We start from the raw sequence: 21,084 nt of genomic DNA, 5'->3' as shown, positions 1-21,084 counted from the left end.
GTTCCCTGCCGAGCAGATGTGCTGATTTGGTTTGCTTGTGGCCGTGAGTCTCATGGGAAGCGTTTGTTTATGCCGTATGCTGCGCTGAAAATGCGTGAAGCTCCCTGGCAGCCGAGATGGCCTTGTAAGTTGGATGTCCTCGGCTGGTGTGTGTAGATGTGTGCACGGTTAATTGGAACAAGCTCATTAGGTGGCTACTCACCAGGTGCAACAACAGAGGACACCCCAAAGGCATTGTTGGAGCTGTGGCAAGACGGTGATTTGCCTGTTCTCTTTTGCGTTGATATGCTTGGGGTCCTCCCCAGGCAAGCAAAATAGGAATTAAGTTCTTGCTTTGTAAGTCAGCGTGGAGGTTTTTCTGTACTCCTTAAAGAAATGAGTAGCTTGTCTGCAGTGTCTGGATGAATTTACCTGAAGCTGGGATCTGTGAGTTTTTGCTTAATTTCGGGATGTCAAAAAGTGTTAGGGTAGTGCTGGGTCTTTCAAGTCCCATAAAATAAGAAGTGGGCAAATCCATCCGTCCCTTGGTCCAGTTAGCCAGGAAGGGAGGGGAAATGATTTCTAGCCCAAAGTAGTGCTTAGTAAGTGCTGTACAGACCTCTCTTTGATTTTTGTCGGTGCTTGAGACCCACTTTCTGGCGGTGTTTTCTCCTCTTTCCCTTTCTTGCACCCACACTTTTTGAGATGCAGATGGAGAGGTCGTCAGCAGGCTGGTGGTAGAAAAAGACCGGCCCATGGACCTGTTGACCCATGCAGCCTGCAGGATGAGGATGCTGGAGAAGAGCTGCCATGAGGATAGCCTATAAGTGGCCCTGCTTTCACATACGTTGCGTTTCTATTTGAGCTAATTGCTCATGCAGCTTGAATGGTTTCATGCTTTTCTTTCTGCTGTTACAGCTTCAAACGCCTGTAGGGAGCCTTGAGTTTGGGTGTTAATAAGTGAAAAAAGGGGCCCTTGTTCTCCATGGAGAAAGGTTCTTGGTCACTGTGGCAATTTCATGCCTGGAGGGAGTCCTATTTGCTGGATCATTTTTGCAACTTAACCAAATTAGCTTTGAGAAACCATAGTTGATAATCAGAGTACTGAGCTCTGTGCTCCATTAGTTAAAACCATCACCAACCTCCTTGCACAAAGGGTGGGCATTTGGTTTGCAAAGTAGGAGAGCCGTCTGATTTTCATGCTCGGGGCAGCAGCGATCCCCGGCTTTAAGGTTGTTCCTAATAATCTGAGCGCTTAGTAGGGTCAGGCGCAGAGTCGCATTGGGTCAGCTGCTTTTGCAAAATGAAGCAGTGAAGTGACATTTCCCTTTTGTTCCCACTGAAAAACTTTTGAAGAGTAATAAAGGACAGTTTGGGTATTAATCGAGATTTGGATAAAAATTCCAGTAAATAGTTCCAAAACAGGTGGAAGTTGGGGGGAGAAGGTGAGAAATGCCAGCAGGCTCTGATGTGTGCGTGTGGCTTGTGAAAGGCTGTTTTGGCTCAGGGAATGTTTGTTGTGGGGTTTTACTTCTATCAATCTTCACTCTTCTGCTTCAACATGGTCTAATGATGAGACAGGGTGGGGAGGCCGCCTGCTGTCCAGTTATGAAGGATGCTACAGCCTGGAGACACAGCTGTCTCCTTTGGGTCTGCCATGAAGGGGATTCTGGATTTTCAAAGTCCTGTTGTTGTTCCTTGCAGGTCAACTGAGGCATGGCCACTGGAAAGCCCTGCTCGTTCACAGGGTCCTCCAGGATGGCTGGTGGATTCCCGAGGCAAGTGGTAGTGCCTCGTAATCTGAAGCTAGCCAGAGGGACAGAGAAGCCCGCAACTGTAAGTACCTGCTGCGGCCAGGTAGGAGCTGTGTAAGGCTGGAAACTGCCCCCGCGTCCTTCCTCTACCTGCCCCTCCTGTTGTCTGGCCGCACTGTGAAGCTGGACACCACCTCCCCGTCTCTCTGCTGCCATGCTTCTGTCGGAGGTGGTGACCATGGTGCAGTAGGGGATGGACTGTGTGCTGCTTCAGGGCAAGCCCAGAGTCTGTCTGGATGTGCCACCGGAGCCAATTTAAATGGACGTACCGGGCATTGCACCGGAATAGCTGAAGCGTGAGCGTGTGCTTCGTTCTGTCCCCTTTGTGTGGGCAGCAATGTTTTGTCACGTCGGGATGCTTGCCAGCGCTGCTCTGACCATACCTGCCCTCCAGGCAGCTGGGCATGTGGTGGGCTGCTTGAACTCTGCCCAAAGGCTTTGAGAGGCATGGCTGGTCCCAGATGGAACAGGTTCCAGAACAGTTGTTCTGTCCCGTATCCCGTGTGGAGCACAGACCCAGCGCTGCAGGCAGCAGCGGAGCCAGGGCAATTCCTCCTTCCCATCCTCAGACGTCCTTTGCTGACCAGAGCTCACCTGGCTGAAGGCGACCTGGCGCTGAGGCTCTGTCGAGGAGATCTCTCTGCATACTTCTGTGGAGGGGTCTCGGAGGCCAGAACAGAGAAAACAAGTGCTAATTCAAAAGAGATAACTAAAACTTGGAGCCATTCCTCTCCACCTCGGTCTTGGCACAACACTGCTTCTCTGCTTTCCTCTGACTCACCCAGCAGTGACGTCTCCACGCGTGTGGTGGTTGTAAGCGTTGTGCAAGGATGGAGTTAGGGGGTTGCTGGTAACTCCTCCCGACCTTCTTCAAAGGTCACTGGCTCAATCCAGCAAATCTGAAGAGGAAACAAATGCCCGAAGAGCCAAATCCCCCAACATGTCACATCAAATCACAAAGGAGAAGCTAATGGGACAGAGCCACTTGGTTGGAGCATGTGTATTCCGCTCTCTATCATTAATTTACTGATGTTAAATATTTCAGCGGGTAATTATGGGGCTTCCAGGACTATCCTAGTGGCTGTGATCACAAATTATTGATCAGTGGCTCTTGAACAAGAAAAGCCTTTCTGAATGAAGGCAGTTCTGTAGCTCTTGCTGGTGTTTTGCATTTCAGCTGACTCCCTCTGCCTTCCTGAAGGAGATGACTCTTAGCACCAAGCAGAGGCTGGCCAGCACTCGGGACATGCGGCGGCCCCAGATTACCCAGCTTCTCGACGTGAGCGAAGCCTCCCGTCAAAAGGTAGCCTTTTCTTGCCCTTTTCCTTGCTGTTTGACGTGACATTTGAAGTGGGCCTATGCTTGTGACAGGCTTGCCTCCAGCTTATCTAAATACTTTGGTGACTAAGTCCTGTTGTCGTTTCAAACTGCTGCTGGTGGTGGTGGAGTTCCTTCTGCTGGGGGAAAGGTGAAACGTTTTCCCCCAGTGAGCTGTTGAAGTCCTGGCCTGCACTAAGCCCATATAAAGCACCTCTGCTGAAGTTGGTGGCTTTTGCTGGAGACGAGCTTCTGTGGCTAAAGCATGATACTGGAGGAAGGCTGGGGCGGGACACAAGGATGCAAGCTTGCAATTTCCCACCCTCCTGCTGAAATAGCCAGCCCTTGGTTTGGTGTAGTCTCTGTCAAACGCTTGGGGTCATCGGATGCCCTCAGTGGTGGCTGCATTGGCCTTTGGGGGCTGAGGGCCTACGGTAACTACTCAAGGTGTAGCTCAAGCAATTGCATGAATGCTTTGGGTTGGAACGACGAGTGGGACCCTTACGGGGTGTTAGATTTTGCAGGCTGCCAGGCACACAGGGGAATGGTGCTGGGCAGAGGGGAGCGGGTGTGCTTTATCTGGATCAGTGTTTGCTTACACGTATGTTGAAAGCTGCTCTTCTTACACATCTGCTTAGTGTAACGCACGTTCCAAAGGGGTAGATGACTGAGGTAGGCTGCTGAGTGGAAAAGTGCCAGCAAGAGACCTGTAACAAATTGGTTGGGGATTGCCCTAGACAGCGCGTGAGGTTGGGAACGCCTCGGACGAGCACGCACAGAACTGGCCGGGTGCTGTGGCTCCTGGCTTCAGCACGACCCTGACTGCTGTGCAGAAGCAGGAGATGTGCCTGTGTCTTGTGAGTGCGAAGAGTTCAGCTGGAAGGGGGGAGACAAAGCAGGGAGGGATTTTCTCCAAGTAATGCCTCTGCGCTGTAAGCGTTTGCTGTTTCTGTGTGTCGTCAGGCACGCTTCGGTGGTGGTACTAACTGACATGGCAATAATGGACTGCAATGAAGCATCCGTTGAGAGCTCATGGGAAAAGGAGATGCCAAGTCCAGCCTTACTCAAGTTGAGCAGTAGTGCTGGGGAAGGAGCTGAACCTTATCACCTCATCTGTTGCTTTCTTAACGGCGGTGTTCCTTTTTGGCCTGTCTTCTCTTCCTCATGGTTTCTAGGCTGTGTATCAAAAAAGAGATTTGAGGATGGGTTGGACTTGGTCACTGTCTCAGGGTAAAGATAATCCCCAGACTGTTTCCCATGGAGTCTCCTGTAAATTCTTGGCTTTCACTTGCTGCACGAGTGCTTACGGCTCTCGCAGTGAGTGCTCTGGAGCTGTGTGACTGTTAGCCCAGCGCTCTGCCGGAGGTAAGCGCTGCCTTGCCTTTTGGAGCAGGAAACCTGGAGAAACGGCCAGCAAAAGAGCTGCTCACTTGAGCCTGCTCGGTGTGGCCCAGAAACTTTTGATCTGCTCAGAGCACAGGTGGGTGAGCTGCCGTTCCCCTGGCGTGAGCTGGGCAGGCGTACTCACCGGGAGACTGTACTTCACTGGGGACCGATGTAGTATTCTCTGATTGATGAATCTTTCTCCCAGCGGCTGAAACTCTGTTTTGCATCTGCAGTTCTCGGCACCTTCCCCGAAACAGCACTCGTTCCAGCCTTTCCCGTCAGAGGTGGTATTCCAGAGCTACGTCCCCTACGAGGTGTATGAAGTGCCACTGATTCTGAGGAACGAGGACAAGGTAGGTGCTGGGATGTGGAAGTTTAACCCTGTGCTGGAACTGGAGAGCAGTGTTGTCCGCGCGGTGCACAGCACAGCCAGTCACCTGCTGCAGCACAGCGCATCCAGAGTAAAAGGTCTCGCCACCTTTATTTTGCGAGATGGTGGAAATCTTGCCATGCTGAGGTTTCTTGCCCTGGTTTTGGCTGTGTGTTGGTAGTACCTCGCTGAAAGGAGCTTTTCTAGTCAGCACCTTTCCCCGTGGAAGCCCTGCACGGATGGGAATGTTGAGGGCTGTACAGTTCTTCCCTGCCCTCGTGCTTTCCCTCGAGTGTGCACCGCGTCCTGGTGGCTCCGTGGTTAATCTTGGTTTCCACAGGGCACCTCTGCCTCTGGGTGAGCTGCACAGAGAGCTGAACGGGCTGTCAGAGCTCGGGGTGGGGTCTTCTCCACTTTATGCTGGAGTAAGTTATAATTAGTGGTAACAGCGCTTCAGGAAAGGTGTTTTGAAACAGCAGTGGAAACAGACTGATGTAGCAGAAGCAGTGGGAGGCCTTTAGGTGCCGCTTCAGGCTCCTGCTAAGCTTAATTGGGTTCTGCTCAGGTTTTTCTGAGGCAACGTGATGCTCTGTTTTCCCTTTGGAGAGCCACAGCACGTTCAGAGTCAAGTGCCCTCGGAGGTCTCCACCTTTGCTTGAAAAACCTGATCATTTTGAGATTTCCCAAGAAAGTTGCAAATGGAAAAGTTGGAAAATGTCAGCAGTTTTGTTCCACTGTAAAGAGGGAAGTTGAGACCTTTTGAATTTCAGTTGGGGAAATATTTGCTGGAATGAGGCATGTGCCAAGAGCAAGCTGGTGGGAAAAGGCAGAGGGAGGAAAGGAGCTGAGCTCGGTGTTCTCTCCCTGCGCGCTTTCCTACACGCAAGGGTTTCTCTTGATCTGTAGCAGTAAGTGCACTGGCAGCAGAGAAAGGTCAGGAAGAGAGGTGTAATTAAGGGTACTCTTCTGTAATGAAGAATAAGAGGTATGCGTGAGGGGAGGGTGGGATGGGAAGATGGAAGTGTGTGCAAGAGCCGGTGAATTCCCCCCAGATTTCCAGATTTACCTGCTGGGGGGGACAAACAGGTGGACAACAAAAAAAAGCTGCCAAGGTGTATTGCGGGTGGAAGGACAGCGGGAGAAGTCCAAGAATCTCCTGAGAGAACAGGTTTTGACAGGGATGTGGGCGAAAAGGGAAGACCCTTTGGCTAGGAAGGATGCGTGTGTGGTCCCTCAGTTATTCCTGGAGAGTACTGCACCATTCCTGGTCTGGCATTTAACTTGGGAACGTGGATAAGATGTGGCATGGGTGCCTGCACCCAGGGAATGCCACTGGTGTGGTCTGCACTGGGTTTTGGGCACCCCTTGCTGTAGGTATCTTCTTCCCCAATTAAAATGTGCCTCAGTTTCTCTCTTCCTACTCTCTGCTTCGTTCCCACTGAGTCTTTTGGCTTCAGCTGCTCCATTATCCATGCAGCACTTCAAAATGGTTATCTTTGCCAAGTACCAGCCAACAGGCAAACAGTTGATTTGCTCTGTTCATGCTTCCTCGGGTGGAAAAGAACATCTGCATAACATTTCTGCCCTTCCCAGTAAGGAATAATAAACTTGTCCAGCTGCGCCTTGGGATTTACGTGCCCTGTAAAGGGGGAGGCAATGTGTGAATGTGGGTTTTTTTCCAAACCGAACTAGTTTTGAAGCCGGTAAGACCTCAACCATTGGAGAGCGTGGGTGTAAAAGTAAGATCAGCTCTAAGGAAAATCCTTGGTATGTTCTAAATACAGAAAGGTAGAGATGATAATCCTGAGAGAGTGTTCTATTCTAATTTTGTTGGCTTTTGGTGATGTCCTGCAGAAGAGCAGAGCAGTGTTGTGCTCTGTCTCAGAGTTTTCGCGCTGGTTTCCCAGATTCTTCTGAATCTTATACTGCACGGCAGCCTGAAGTTGTTTGCCCCCTAAAAATCCAGCTGACAGCAAAATATATTCCAAATAGAGGCTCTGTAATCGTGCAACTACAGAAGTGCTTCGCTATATACTTACTGCTCTTACCTGTGTTGTACAATTGCTTTTCTGTCTTCAGGCTGTTCCTCAGCACCCTCAGGTGTTCCGGGTGGCTTTTGCTGAAGGTCTTAGCCACACGTGCTCCTCTCCTAAGGGACTTGGTGACCAAACTGCTTGTGTGCACTGTGAAACTGGCTCCTGGAACCCGCTGCCCCAGGACCCTGCTGGGTTCCAAGGGCGTTTGGAGAGTTCAGGACTGCCTTGGCCACGGGTTACCAGGCTCGGGTGGGTGGTGCAGAACGAGCCTCCATTTTTTCCAAGCCTCCTGTGGGTTTGTTGTTTGTCAGTGAAGCTGCCCGTCAGTCCAAATCACCTGCTTTAGACTTTGAGATTTGGTGCTCAGGCGTCGCTCTCAATGTGCTTGAGAAATGCCTGTGTGCTGTCTGTGTGCTGGTGGTGTCCCAGAGGGCAGAACCGTGCAGCAGGGTGCCTGCAGGGACTGCTGGGGGTGGGCAGGGGTCCCCGGGGATCTGGCTTGCCTGCGCTGGCAGCTGCCTGGCTACGGTCACAGGCAGCAGGAGCCTCCAGAGAGCAGAGGTTGGCTTTTAAAACCGAGACTCCAGCGCCAGTCAGTGCCGGTCATGTATCTCGAGGCAGAAGATGCCTTTGGAGCCCATAGTTGATAGGCACAGCCTGGGGGGGGGGTCGCCTGGCTTTCCATCACTTTGTCAAGTTGCTGGCTCTCATCCTCTGCATCAGCCTTTCCTTGTAGCGTATTGTGCTTCTCCCTTGCTTCTTTACAGCTCCCTGTGAATTTTCCTAGTCATCCTCAGTTTGTGGGGTTGTCTCTTTGTCTTCCCATGGTCCTCCTTTTGCTCTTCAGGCCTGCTTTTATTCCCAGTGAGGCCACAGTATGTGTGGTCTCCTCCTCTTGCTGGTCTGCCCGCATGACTGTAGCACCGCAGCTTGAGTGCCCCGCTCAAACGCAGCACGTTAAAGTGCATTTCTTCCTTCCCCCAGGATTAACACGTACTGTTTGGCCTTCAGATAACACAGTCCCCTTCTAGGGGCATGACTGCCTGGATGTGTATGGGCAGAAGCCGGCAGGTTCTTTGGGCTTGTTGAATACACGGGTGGCTTGATTCAGATATTATACCTCCGTGCTGCTGGTGTCTTCCCTGCTTGGCCCTTCCTTCATTGCCCTGCTGCCTCTGGCCGTGAGCTGTTTTGCCCAGGCAGAAGGGATTAATGTTGACTCTTGTGTATTATGTGCACGTACCTCCAGAGCTAAAAGTGCTTTGGAAAGGTGGTTAAGGAAGGCTGTCGGCAGGTCTCTTCTCCTCCTGTTTCCACGAGCTGCAAAATCATACTTTCTTACCTTTTCTGCAGGTTCCTCAGCTGCTGAAGGTCACCTTGGAGAGGTCACCTTATTTCAAGTTGATCAGCCACCATGCCGTGTGCCGCAAAGTACCGCCTGGCATGCTTGTGACTTTCCACATTGTTTTCACCCCCAATGAGAACAAGGTGAGACTGGAGGTCCCAAGAGACAGGTGCCTTCAGCGGGAGGCGAAGCTGCGGGGCTGGGTTCAGAACAGGGCGTCTGCTGTGGGTTTTGCGGCACTGCTAATATCTGTCCGTTGCTGTATGGTTATGGGTTTGTTCTGATAATTATAAATAACAAAAGCCTATTTAAAATTGACCTGTTGTTTGGAGGACGCGAAGTTGAGCCTGATCAGAGTGAGGACCACCACCTTTGAAAACTGGAGTCACTGGAATGTGTATCACGTTGGACACAGCAGTGAGACAGCGGAACGTTCTGTCTGAAGCCGGCACTTTCCTTGCGCACTGGTTATAACCCGTGCCGTGCTGCAAGGTTTGCTCTAGGCTGTGGTCAGGCAGCCTGGCTGGCAGCACCATGCGATGCCACCGCAGCAGGGACTGACGGGCTGTGCGTTCCCTCCCTGTGCTTTCCTGGGCATTTGCAGGGGAAGGTGCACGTGTGACAGTAGGAAAATGGCTGGGAGGGGTGTTGATGTTTAGCCATCCCACCTCTCCACTCAGTGTTAGGGGCTTAATTATGATGGAAAAGACTAGAGGAGTGAATAGATGCAGAGAGCTTTCCTCTTTCCCATCTGGCAACCAGTTCCCTTCCTCACCCTGGGCTGGAGCGAAGGTGATGCTTTTTCATACCGTCTGTGTTCCAGCCTTGCCGCTGTGCTGCCCCTGAGGATACTTGCCTGCCTGTGCTCCAGCTGTGATTCTAGGGGAGAAGATGCGCTGTGCTCGTGGCGGGGAGCCAGCCTGGCACAGCCGCACTGAGCTCTAGATGTCTTTAATCAGCAGGGGGTCGGTGTGCTGCAGATGACAGAGACATCTGGAGCACACCCAGGCATTGAAGGGGCAGGTAGAATCTGCAGGCAGACACTTACCCCGGAGCCTTTGGGCAGTCACGCTGGTGTGGCTGTGCCTGCGTGCATGTGGCTGTGTCTGCTGTGTCAGCTGGCACCTATTCCCTGCCCCATGTGCCATGCTTTTGCTTGCAGGTTGGAACATCGGTGCTGTGGCTCTGGCAAGCCTTGCACTGTGCCGTGATGTGAAGGGGTGACAGTGTGGTCTGGAGGCTTGTTAATGCAGAAGGGTTTAGCACATGGCATGGAAGGGAGGAAGCATCGCAGGGGAATACAGACAGGCTGATTCTTTGCACCAGCACTCTGCTGCCTCTTGGCAGGGTTCTTTGTGTGACTTTGTGGGTGATGCAAGGTGAGGGGGTCGCTCTGAGCCAGCTGGCGTTTCCGCACCAGGCCAGAGGCGCAGGATCCCTTTGGGCACAGCTGTTCTCTCATCTTGTGTTCGCTGCTTAGATTTAGTTTAATGCCCTGTCCTATCCTCAAACAGCGTGGCTGTAGCAAACTAAAGAGGAAATGCCCTGCGGTCCCTGGCTCCCTGAGCTTGTGAAATGATCTGTTGCTTTGGGGAGGGACTGAGAAATGGTTTTACGTCATTCGTATGGAAGGTAAAAATGATGTTGGCCTAGGGCAGTTCTCCATACTGCCCAAGTGACATAAGAGCATAATCTCACCGAGGTAGGCTTTGCAGAGGACGCTGTTTCCTTTAAAATGCGATTTATTAGTATGAATTAGCATTCATTTTGGGTGTGGAAGTAAATTGGTTCCCATGAAGGGCAAATTGCTGCTCTTCAACTAGAGAGAAGCAGCAGAGCAACAGATGAACATCACCCCAAATAGAAGTAGGGTGAGAGAACCCCCAGGAGCACTCATGTCCAGTACTTTGTCCCTTGTCTTGCCCTTGAACTGGTGAGTGTGTGGCATTAGGGAGCTGTGCCAGCAAGGTCCTCTGCACAGCTGCAGCGACACCACGGCGGTTTCTGCCGAACTGGGTTTTGTGCTCCTTGCAGGACATTGGGAGAGGGATGCGTGCTGCTCAGTGAGGAGCACATGGGGATTGTACAGCAGAACCAGAATTTTGTACAAACGGAATGTTTTGGCTCATACGTGATGGAGTGTGAATCAGCGAAGTGCCAGAGTGCTGTAGCTGAGCTAGAAATGCATCCACAGCGTGGTCAGGAGGCGCAGAGCACCTTGCAAAGCCCTTGGCCAAGAGGCAGGCTTTGGGAAATGGTTCTGTAAAGCCACCTGCGCTGGGCTTGCAGTTGCTTGCCTGCAGAGTATCTGTGTTAGTTGTGGAAGGCTCAGGAGTGCTGCCTTTGAACAACCCCTACATCCCTGATGCTGCACGATCCACAGGGACTGTGGGTAACCCAGTGAACTGGGGTCTGGGTCTTCCTGATTGGGAGTTGGTTTATATAATTCTCTTGCTTTGAATCTGTTCTTCCCTGGAGTAAGTCTGACTTCAGCGAAGTCACTCCTGATTGAAAGGAGTAAAATTGTGGCTAAGCCCTAAGTAATCGGGCCATGTGAGTTGTTAGTGGCTGAAATGCCACGTAGCCCTTTCTTGGAAAATGAGCAGTTTCCTACTGTCTCACAGTCATTTGGGAATGTGCCACGTGCTCGGACTGTCAGAAAATAAATAAACAGCTGACGTGTCTGTTGGTTTATTGGCACTTGTGTTATAAATGAACTGCTAATTTTTCTGCTGGGCAGCGTTTCCACTTAGTTACTCTTGCTGCTTCTGATTTGCACGTTTCTGTTTTGTGGCTCCAGTTGTACAGCGTGGGTGTTCTCGTGCCAGCCCACATTCCTGCGTGTCCTTGCATTATGGTCTGACAGTCTCTGCTGAACTGGGAACCATTGTGGCACTGACTGGCAGATTAACAACAGAGAGAAACACTTCCATTTGTGTGTCCTTCAGGCTTATTAATAGTTTATTGTAAAGGAAGAAGGAAGGAAGAAGCATATAAAACCAGCACAGCTTATTCTGTTTTGCCCTCTTGCTCTTTTCACTGTAGCCATACATTATTTTCCGGCAATGCCAGCTCAGTCTGTGAGGTTTGTGAAATTCATTACTGGTGCTCGGTGGAGACTGAATTAATGCACATTGATTAATATGAAATACGACAGGACAGCGAGTTACTGCATCGGTGAAATGAAGTCCTTTACAATTCAGCGCAGCCCTGTTAGATGCTTTGTAGCGCCCAGAAGCTATTCCAAGTATACTTTCCAGATGGCTCGTGTGGGGAGGAAAGGGGCAGAAGACCAAGGCAAATGGCCCGGTGCCAAACGAACCTGGAGCTAAGCGACTCATTTCAGAGTGCTGCGAACCGGCAGCTGAGGGGGGCAGGCGCAGGGGCACCCCCTTCTCCTGCGACTGGATCTTCATCCTCCGGTCCCTCCTCTCTTGTCATGGCCCTTATTTTCCAGCCTTTGATATCAGGGTTTCAGCGGGAGCTTTCCCTGCTTGGCTTGCCGTGTGACCTCATGCTACAAGGATCTTTTCTGTGCAAGTCGTCTGCTGCAAGGAATTCAGTGCAGGATTTAGGATGGGTTATGCAGGAAATCTGACATCCGAGTGTGGTGTTGTGGGCAGCTAAGGTTGATATCGCTGTGGCAGTATTACCGTTAGCCCCTGAGTTTGCAGAGAGCCTGAAACAACATCAGAGATGAGCAGCTGCTTCAGTTCCGGCGGGTGCCAGTTCAGATGCCAGTGGTGATACCTGGAAGGCCAGAGCTTGTAACTTCCTGCTTGTCACAGGGGTGTGAGAGAAGGGGAACCATCGTACAACTGTCTGTCATCCTTGCAATGGAGAGGGGAGTTGTATGAAGGATGAAGTCATGTTTTCATGAAAATCTGTAGCCTGAAGCTGTGTCTAAACACAACAGACTTTAGAGCATAGATGGGTTGCAGCCCCTCTGTCATCCAGGCATGTCTATTTAGAAACCTGGTCTTAAACAGTCTGCTAAGGGTTTGCAGTTGCGAAGCAGAACGAGATTTTGAACTGGTCTCAACAGTTGCCCAGGCTGTAAGCAAGCGTGTAGCAGAGGTAGTGTCCCGGTAGCACGAGGCAGTGCTGCAGGGGAGACTGCAACCCGTTCCCCCCCCAGGGGGGCAATTCAGCTTTCAAAAGCTTAAGGGACCATGGGTCCACAGCGACACAAGCAGCCAGCTTCTGCCTAGCACCCCTCTGCCTTGGCTTTCCCCCTGTTTGGGCTGACGCTGCATTCAGCCTGGTGCAAGGTCCCACTTTGGTGGGGTGGTAGAGCGTGGCTGAAGGGTCAGCCCGCTCTGAAGTGCTGAGTCAAGCCTTGCACGGGATGCCATGTCCCACGGTGTCCCTGGAGAGGGGGCTTGGAGCATAATGTGCATCTGCAGGAATGGCGAGAGGCAGCTTTCTCTCCCAAGCTCGTGGTTGTCTCTGTGAAACCAAACCCTTGCTGCTTTAGCCTTGCCCTCAGGTCCCTGGAGAAAGAATTCCCTTTCCTTGTGCGTTGCTGTGCAGGTGGTCCCAGTGCCCCTCACCAGCAAGGGAGCTGGGAAGGCTGCCAGTGCTTGCTTTTGGGGGGTATTTATTTCTTGGGCTCTTAATTGCATTGCTGTTGATCCATTTGCTCCTTAGCAATGACAAGGACTTGACAATTACTTCCTTTTACTTCCCTCAAATACCTCCAATTGTTGAAGTTCCTTTTTTTTTTTTTTATCTCCCTGCTGATCTGTACTTGCATCCTCTTCTGTCTACCTGGCATCTGGAAGAGAGAGGTAAGTAAATATGGCATGCCAAGACTGACTAAGGCAGGTAGCTTTCAATTGGACTTGCCTTTGTTACAGTAGTGTGGCCGAAATAACAACAACAGCAAAAGCAAATGGCACTCTCCATTTGCTAATGCAGTTTCTGAGCATCTGAGCAGTCTGGGAGGTGAAGTACCCGGGAGATAATGGGTGCTTTAAAGTCATATGGGCTGCCCATAGCTTTTATTTTAGAGGGCTTGGGCTGCAAGATTGAGTACAAATTTGCTAATTCACAAAGACTTGCTGAAGATGAAACCCTTGCCTGCAATATGATGTTAAATCCTGCAGGTTGCTTGCTGCAGTTCCCTTGCTAGTATTTTACCTTCCAAATAGGAGAAGCAAAAGCCCTTGTGCAGTTTGTAGGGTGACTGTTTGAGATGTCTAGAAAAAGAGATCCTTCTTTATTCTTTGTGCCTTGGATGGGGCAGCATCTGTTTTGGCAACCTTAGCGGTGGGCGAGGTGCTGGGTGGTGGGTGAGGCGCTGGGTGTCAGCTGTTGTGTTGGAGCACTGGGTCCGTGTCTGTGCCTGGGCTGGCTGCCTTAGGGCCCTTCCAGGAGGGGATGGGAGCAGGAAATCCCAGCCGTGGAGGAATCCGGATCAGTTCTGCTGAAGGGAGTTTGCCGCTGTGTGCGGTTCCTAAATCAAAGCGCTTCCTGCTTCAACAATTACAAGAATATCAAATGAGTTAAAAGCACTGGGGCAAAAATCAGGGCAGCCAGTGACTGATGAGAAGCAGAGCTTTGATCAGCTCATCCATAAGAGCCTGCTGGGGGCAATGGCTCCTGGCCCTGGGGCAACAGTTTCCTCACTGATTTCAATGGGGGCAAGGTGGTACTTGCAGCGCAGCCAGCGGTGCCTGCCATCCATCTGGGGTCTGATCTGCTCATCCCTACAGTAAAATGCTTTTGGTAATTTGATTTGCCTTCCTGCTGCTAAACGCCAGGCAGCCGGGATGGGGGGGGATTGCCTGGCTCTGTTCTGCAGAAGGCAGTGGCTGGGAATGCACAGCCGGCTTTGCTCTGGTGGGGTGTCTGAGTGTCCCCCGTGTGCAGCTCCCGATGCCACCTGCCTGGGGTGGGTGTGCTAACCAGGCACCCCGTCACTTACTCCTCTAGAACAGACCTTACAGAGGGGTGTGATTAAGGCATCAGCCAGAACTGTCTCTGTGTCCCCTGGGGCTGGGGTGAGATGTAAAGGGAAACTGAGATTAGGCAGAGAAGAACTCTCTTGAATTGCAGTGCAGAGCTGGCGTAGGCTGCTGAGGGCAGGGGTGGAGTTGTTAGTGCTTTGAAGTACCTGTGAAACATCTGGAGGGACACTTTGGGTGCAGAGCTGAGCCGGTTCTGGTGTGGGGAGATGGGTCAGATGGCTTTTGAAGGGTGCGTGTCCCCAGCCTTGGCCCTGTAAGGCTGTGGGAGGGGGTGAGAAATACAGCTGTGCCCTACACTCGCCTGGCATCGCAGCAATTACCGTGTCCAGCTTGTGAAGCATTTCCCCAGCGACTGACCGTTGCTCACGTATGTGGTGAAGTCCTTTTGAAAGTGCACCTGAGCATCGCCTGCCGAGCTTCAACGAGGTCGCCGCGTTGCTGGCGTTGGAGTTAGTGCTGTGGCACAGCTGGGTTCTCAGTGGTGCTTCCAATAGTCTGCGGTGGCGATTGAAGCAGGTTCCATTAGTGCTGTGATCCCTTGCGTGAAGCGACTCTGTTTTGGTGCCTCGGAATCAAAGCATCAGGTAATTGTGGTGCTGCCAGCTTGCTGCGAAAGCGGGTGAATCAGTGGGCTTGTTTCTTCTTTGCAAGTTAACAACCCTGTGCAAGTCATGCTACTGGAATGAAAGGTCATGAAGGTAAAAGCTACTGTTGCGTTACTGAATGATACTGCTACAGTCCTAGAAAACAGCAGTTTTCCTTCTGCCGTGGGAATGGTGCTAAAAGCATTGTGCTGAGATTGTTTCTTTCCCTGCAGGATTATTTCCACGAGCTCATCTGCATCACAGAAAGGGAGAAGTTTGTTGTGCCTATCCGAGCTATAGGTGCCCGAGCTATCCTGGACTTCCCCGACCAGGTGAACTTCTCAGCCTGTCCCGTCAAGTACAGCACCCAGAAAACGCTGCTGGTTCGCAACGTTGGTAACCGGGTGGCCCGCTACTGCATCAGCACTCAGAGGTAGGGAGCTCATCTCTTTTTGTGCAAAACACTGTGGTGTGATAATATAGTTGGGAAACAGCGACAAAAAGGAACCAGAGCATGTGAGCTGCCGTGCTGCTGCCGTGGCTGGAGATGGGCAGGGCACGTGGGTTTTGCTGTTGATTATAGTGTTTGAAGCATGGCGCAGCCTCTGCTAAAACTCTGCAAGCTGCAGAGTGGAGTTTTATAGTGCAACGGTGTCTTCAGTGCACAGTCGTGCAAGGCTGATTCTGTTAGACTGAAAGAGCAATTGTAAGAAGGCAGCTGGACTGCCCTTGGGCTGTGGAAGATCCTGCGGGGCAGACGACAGCTCCAGGAGCTCAGTTCCTGCAGACCAAGGGCAGTGTTAAGAAATGGGCAAGCTCTGAGCTGGTGGAAGGGACATTTAAGAATTTATCAGCAGTTTGTCTAGAGTAGCGAGTGCAATCAGAGATGATAGATCAAAGCAATTGGTATTGAGACCCTGACAAAACCCCTGTGGGGTCCAGAACCTGGTTTTCCAGTAGGTTTGATCTGGTCCCTGGGATCCAATATTCTTCATTAGAATGAGCTCTTAAGCGGAGATGAGCTGGCAGCGGCTTCAAAGCTGCACTACAGCCCCAAAGAGGAATGCCTTACAGCGGGGGCACAGGCCAAAGATGCAGCAAATACCTGGTGCGTGGGTTGGGAGCCTCTTGTAGAGCTTTGTCTCTCTCAGATCTCCTGGAAAGTGCTCTAGCACTTTGTAGTAGCTACCGGCAACCTCCTTGATCTTCAGTACCTTCTGAAATGGGTATGTGGCCCTGTTGGCCAAATATACACGTTCCTTGGGAGGCCACAAGCACGTGGTATTTGGGCAGTCTCCTGGTCAGGTGCCTGACATGTGCGGCGTTGTGGACAGCCTGTACTGTTCCTGTTGGTCTCAGAAGACAGTCACTGGTTTTCCAGTTTGCTGAACTGGAGAGGGTAGTGCCTTTTTGACACTGCACCTGCAAGGAAACCAGTTCAGCTGGCTGGTAGTTAGCTCCGAGTTGCTTGGTCCCAGAGGTCTTGGTGCAGGAGCTGAGGTCCAGAACACAGCAAAGATGTGCCGTCTGCCTTAGTGCACCTGAGTTGCTTCAGTTTCTTCCCCAGGAAAACAGGGGTCAAGAGAAGGCTCTTTGCTCTTTCTCCTGGGAAGCGTGAGGGTCCAAGAGGCTCCTACCAAAGCCTGGCAAGGCTGTTGAAACAGGCTTCCAGGATGCTATTCAAGCAGGCTGCTGCTTGTCACTGTGGAAATACATAGGCAGGACCTTGTAAATCCCTGTGCAGCTTCCCTCTGGGATTTCCAGATCTAGTCGTCACCACCAAAACAGATACCCAGTCGTGTCTGGCATCTCTTGGCAACGTCCTTGCCAACTGTTCCGTTGAGTGATCCAGTGTGTGTTGAATCCTGCTTGATACGATTTTTATGCTGAACTTCAACAATTAAATTTTTCAGTCCTGATTTGCAACAGAGAGATGGGAAGCGTTACAAAAGTTTCATATGACACACAAAAAAGTAGAATTCTGAATAACTGGATTGTGTGTGTCTGCAGAGATCAAAAGCTGGTAAGATTTCCCATGTCAGCTGAAGGCATCAGTCATCTCTTCCATTTCATTACAAATTTTTGAAAGCCAGTTTGAAATTTCAAACTGATGATTTAAATCTTTGAGTATAAGCAGTGTTTTATTCTAATTAGGTCACCCCCACTTTCCTTCAGATTTCTTTTTAAATACTCTGAAGTTCCTGTGTTTCTGCTCTTTTTATTTTTTTTGCTTCAAGTGTTCAGCAAAATGTCATAATGAATTCTTCATTGGGAACTTTCTTAGAGGTTGAGTTCCTCCAGTGCCTGTCTGTCTACCATCTGTTTGCATATATGCACAGATGTATAGGAAATATGAGAAATTTGGGGGCTATGTGAAATGGAATCGGGCTGATGGAGAAGAGAAACTCAGAATAACTTTGGAAGGGACCTCTGGAGATCATCTGAGCAAACACGGTGCTCAAAGCAAGACCAGTGTCAGAGTTCGATCGGGTGTGCACACAAGACGAGAAGTAAGATCGGGTAATACCAGCCTTGCTCTGTCCTCCTCCAGGCTGTGCAAAGCCCTTTATCCCAGCATCTCCCTGTACGTCCTGTGCCGCAGCCCCTAAGCTCCCTTTCCGTAGAAAGGCTTTTGTGCCCACCAGCCTGTACTGCCAGGGATTCTTCCACCCCAAATACAGGTGTTTGCATTTCCCATCCCTCGGCTGCATGCAGTTCTGCTGTGTCCCAGTGAATGGCAGCCCAGCCCTCCAGTATCTGGACTGTAGTGCCCCAAGCTTGTATCCCCCACTCAGAATCCGAGTGTTCCCCCCTCTTGACCAGGTCAGCACGTTCCCTTGCAGCCCGAGAGCAGAACTCCCACGTTCTTTCTCGCTGTGTGATGAGGCCATGGTGTGCCAGGAGCGGTTCTTCCAGCCAGTGCTGGGGACTGCACTGTGTGACAGTGGGTTCCCTGCTGCTTGTGCTGTGAGCAGTTGCCCAGGTACCTGCCCCGAGGTCCCAGGTGAGCTCAGTGGCTCCAGCAACCCCAGCAGGAAAGAAGTGGCCTCCCAGCCAGCGTGACAAGTAGGCTGGAGAGTCAGCGCAGTACTAGTGTAAATATAGAAAGTCTCTTCCTGTCATTCTCATTGTTAAGGCTGGATAACGAGTTTCTTCTCCATGGCATTCAGGGAGATAAATGTCACTGCAGTACGTTTCAGTTGAAAATGGCGTCTGGAAGCAGATCTCAGCGCAGCACTGCCTTTTCCTGATGTTACAGACCTTGTGCTACGCTGTGCTTTGGGGTCAGAGAGGATCCGTCTGAGAAGATACATTAAGGAATGTCCCACCAGGCTCTGAAAGCTCAGGAAATGATGCTACAAGGTGCAGTGCTAGGAGCCCCCTGTAGGACCCATATACGACACCGAGGTGTGGGATTGGAGAGTTACCACAGGATGTACAAAGACAGGACAACAGATGCCAGAACAGATCCCTATGAAATTGCTTACTAGTCTGGAGTTGCTCCCTTTCTGCAGGGCAGTAACGGGCAAGATCTCAGCAGGTTCTGCTGGGAAGGTCTCCCTCGGGCTGGTGCGGCTAGATGAGTTTATACAAGCCGGGGATTGCAAGGCACCGCTGGGAGATCTGGACCTGTGACAGTTTAGATGTTGTACAACAAAGCAAACATACAAATGGGCATAGTTAAAAAGGATGTCAGAAGAGAAGCTGTTAATAAACCTCCAAACCTTATCTTTCCTGTCGTTTCAGGAGCAGTAGTGATTCACTAACAGGGTAGATCTAACAGGACAAGAATTATCCTAAAGAGCAGCTCACAATTAATGGCTAAAAGGCCAGAGTTTAGCCTGCCAGCTTCATCTCTTGGCAGTGGCTTTCATGTGGCTATTAGTGTGTCAGGGACGTTTCCTTAGCATCTCTTATCTGTAGGCTGCAGGGAACAGCTTAGTGACGTGCACTGAAGTTCAGAGTTGAGGTTAAGCATGGACCTTGCATCCCTCTGGGTCTTGGAGAACCAGGTCTACGTGAGGGATACCAAGCTGCGACAGCAGTAACAAAGTTGTCCCGTGGGTACAGCATGGGGTGGGAGGCAGGAGGTGCGGTGTCTGACTTGCGCTCTGTTTCTCAGTCCTGAGAATGAGTCCTGACCTCGGTGGGATCCTCTTCTTCTGATAATTTGAAGATGGGAAGATACCTTCTTTCTCGGGCACCCCCTGAAGTCATCCTCGGGAGTGTCATTCCCATCCCAGCTATCTGAGGGCAGGGGTATGCAGACAAGGGGACGGGATAGGAGGTGGTGCTGAATTGTGGCCCTTAAACAGCAGCTTTTCTGTTCTGGCCATGTTTGGGGCGGGGGGCGGGGGGGGGAGAAAAAAAAAAAAGGTGGGGGGGAATTTTTCTGTGCCTTTCCCCCAGCAGGCAGTGATGCCAGCCAAGCACCAGCAGAGCCCTGCCCAGTATAACCAGGCACAACCCCCAGTGCAGGTGCAGGGCCATGGAGAGCAGTCCGGTTCTGAGGCTGGTGGCACCTTGGCTTTCCTCCTCCCTCTCAAAAGTCTCAGGTCCAGCACGTGAACATTGCAGGCCCAGTGCTTCCCCATTAGTCACTGGTGATGTTCTTGCTAGTTGTAATGGGAGCAGGTCAGGCCCCTAATTGCAGCAATATCTCCTTAATGAGCACTAACTCCAGCAATTTCATCAGCTGTCACTACTTCCATGAATGAAGCTCAGCTCGTGCATGGCTCCTGATTTTCTCATTATTTTTGTGTGCTGCATTCCCTAATCACTGGGAAACTCTCTGGAAGGTGTTTTTGAGGTGACAAATTGACCACCAGCAAAGCACTAAAGCCAGTACCTTTTGCTTTCTAAGTGAGGCTGTACAGGAGCCGCAAAGCCCAGCTGCTGTTGTGCAGGAGCATGTTGCATCTGACTTTTCCCTGAGCGTTAAAGAACTGAATTATGTGTCTGTCAGCCAAGAGCTGTTTACCTGGCCACAAATCATAATTGCTCGTGTTAAATCCGAAGTACACCAACACCTTTTCATCATTATTTCCAACGCATTGCACAGAATTCCTCCAGCGGGCCAAGCAAACAGTTACCAAGCCTGGATTACAACCCGGAGCCCCAGACTGCATTGCTTGTGAATACACCGAAAACCTCCTGTTAAACTTGCCTCGATATGCTCCTGCTAATGGTGCTTCATTTAGCTAGAGATTTAATTGTTCAGGCTGTAAATGGGTACTCCTTTTGTGTCTTGTTTTCTTGTTTCTGTATCACTCTAATGTGCCTTTGCACTCCTACAGATTTTTCTTTGCTTAGAGCAGCTTTCACTGAAACACTGATAAAATGTGCCCTTTCTTAGGCAAAACCAGGATGCTTTCAAGGTAAAAAAAAAAAAAAAAAAAAAGAGTTGAATTCTGCAACTTAAACTCCAGTTATTCTCTGGTCTTCAAGAAGAAATTCTCTTCTCCCTGTCTGATTTCCAGGCTGCAATCTCACTGGGACAGGCATCGCCTTGACATTTGTATCTCTTGAGGTGTATAGGTGGCAGGACAAGACGGATTCCTGAGGAAGTCCGTGTCAGGCTGTGCATGCAAATAACCCTCACCATCTCTGTGCCCTTCAAAAACCCTCCTCCGATCGTACCGCTAGCAGTCAGACTCTTGAGCCTTGCTGCAGAGAACTGGATGCAGGGTATGGGGGAGACGAGGTCGTTTTATAGCATAGGATGTTCTGAGGGCTGGAGCTCTTCAGGAGTCGAGTTGGTGGCTCAGTTTCTGATACTGTCTCTTCTCTTTTTCTTCTGCTATCTGTGGTTTGTTTGCTTCTTGCTTGCGCAGGTGAGCTGAAGTGAGCGAGACAGCCACATAGTCCCCAAATGTCCCACAGTAATCCTGATGTGCCTCTCTGTGTTGCAGCCCTTTCTCTGTTGATCGCTCTGCTGGGACTCTTGGGATTGGCGATGCCGTGCAAGTAACAGTGGACTTCCACCCACAGAAGACGGGTGATTATTCCGGGTCCCTGACAGTACACTACGACACAGGTAAGTGCTGGACACTGCATGGTGCCCACGCTTTGCGTCCTTCAAAGCAGAAGACTGTTAAACTTGCTTTGCAGGCTCCTTCTAAACTCTTTTCTTTCTAAACCCTTTTCTTTCAAAACCTCTGCATGTTTTGGTGCTTCAAGTGAGCAGGTAAGGGGCAAAGGCTGAGTGTGCCCTTGTTCTGTGTGGCTGTGTGCTGGTCTCTCCCTGGGGGATGCTGGTGTCAGCCAGGAGCGTAAGTGTA

The 21,084-nt window shown here is 50.8% G+C and overlaps 1 pseudogene across 1 annotated transcript in view; it reads left to right on the top strand.

Annotated features, from left to right (window-relative positions):
- The first annotated feature begins 1,947 nt into the window (after positions 1-1,947).
- The window catches only part of LOC308057365 (hydrocephalus-inducing protein homolog), a 251,878-nt pseudogene continuing 232,741 nt past the window's right edge, over positions 1,948-21,084 (top strand). The window contains exons 1-6 of the transcript in view: positions 1,948-1,979; positions 2,934-3,096; positions 4,730-4,849; positions 8,256-8,390; positions 15,037-15,236; positions 20,716-20,840. The product of the transcript in view is annotated as a hydrocephalus-inducing protein homolog (transcript). The remainder of the gene's footprint in view (positions 1,980-2,933; positions 3,097-4,729; positions 4,850-8,255; positions 8,391-15,036; positions 15,237-20,715; positions 20,841-21,084) is intronic.

Source organism: Falco punctatus (genome assembly GCF_963210335.1).
Source record: "Falco punctatus genome assembly, contig: scaffold_28, whole genome shotgun sequence".
NCBI classification, from domain to species: Eukaryota; Metazoa; Chordata; class Aves; order Falconiformes; family Falconidae; genus Falco; species Falco punctatus.
The sequence above is the reverse complement of the archived record's forward strand: the minus strand, read 5'-3'. Positions and strand labels throughout refer to the sequence as shown.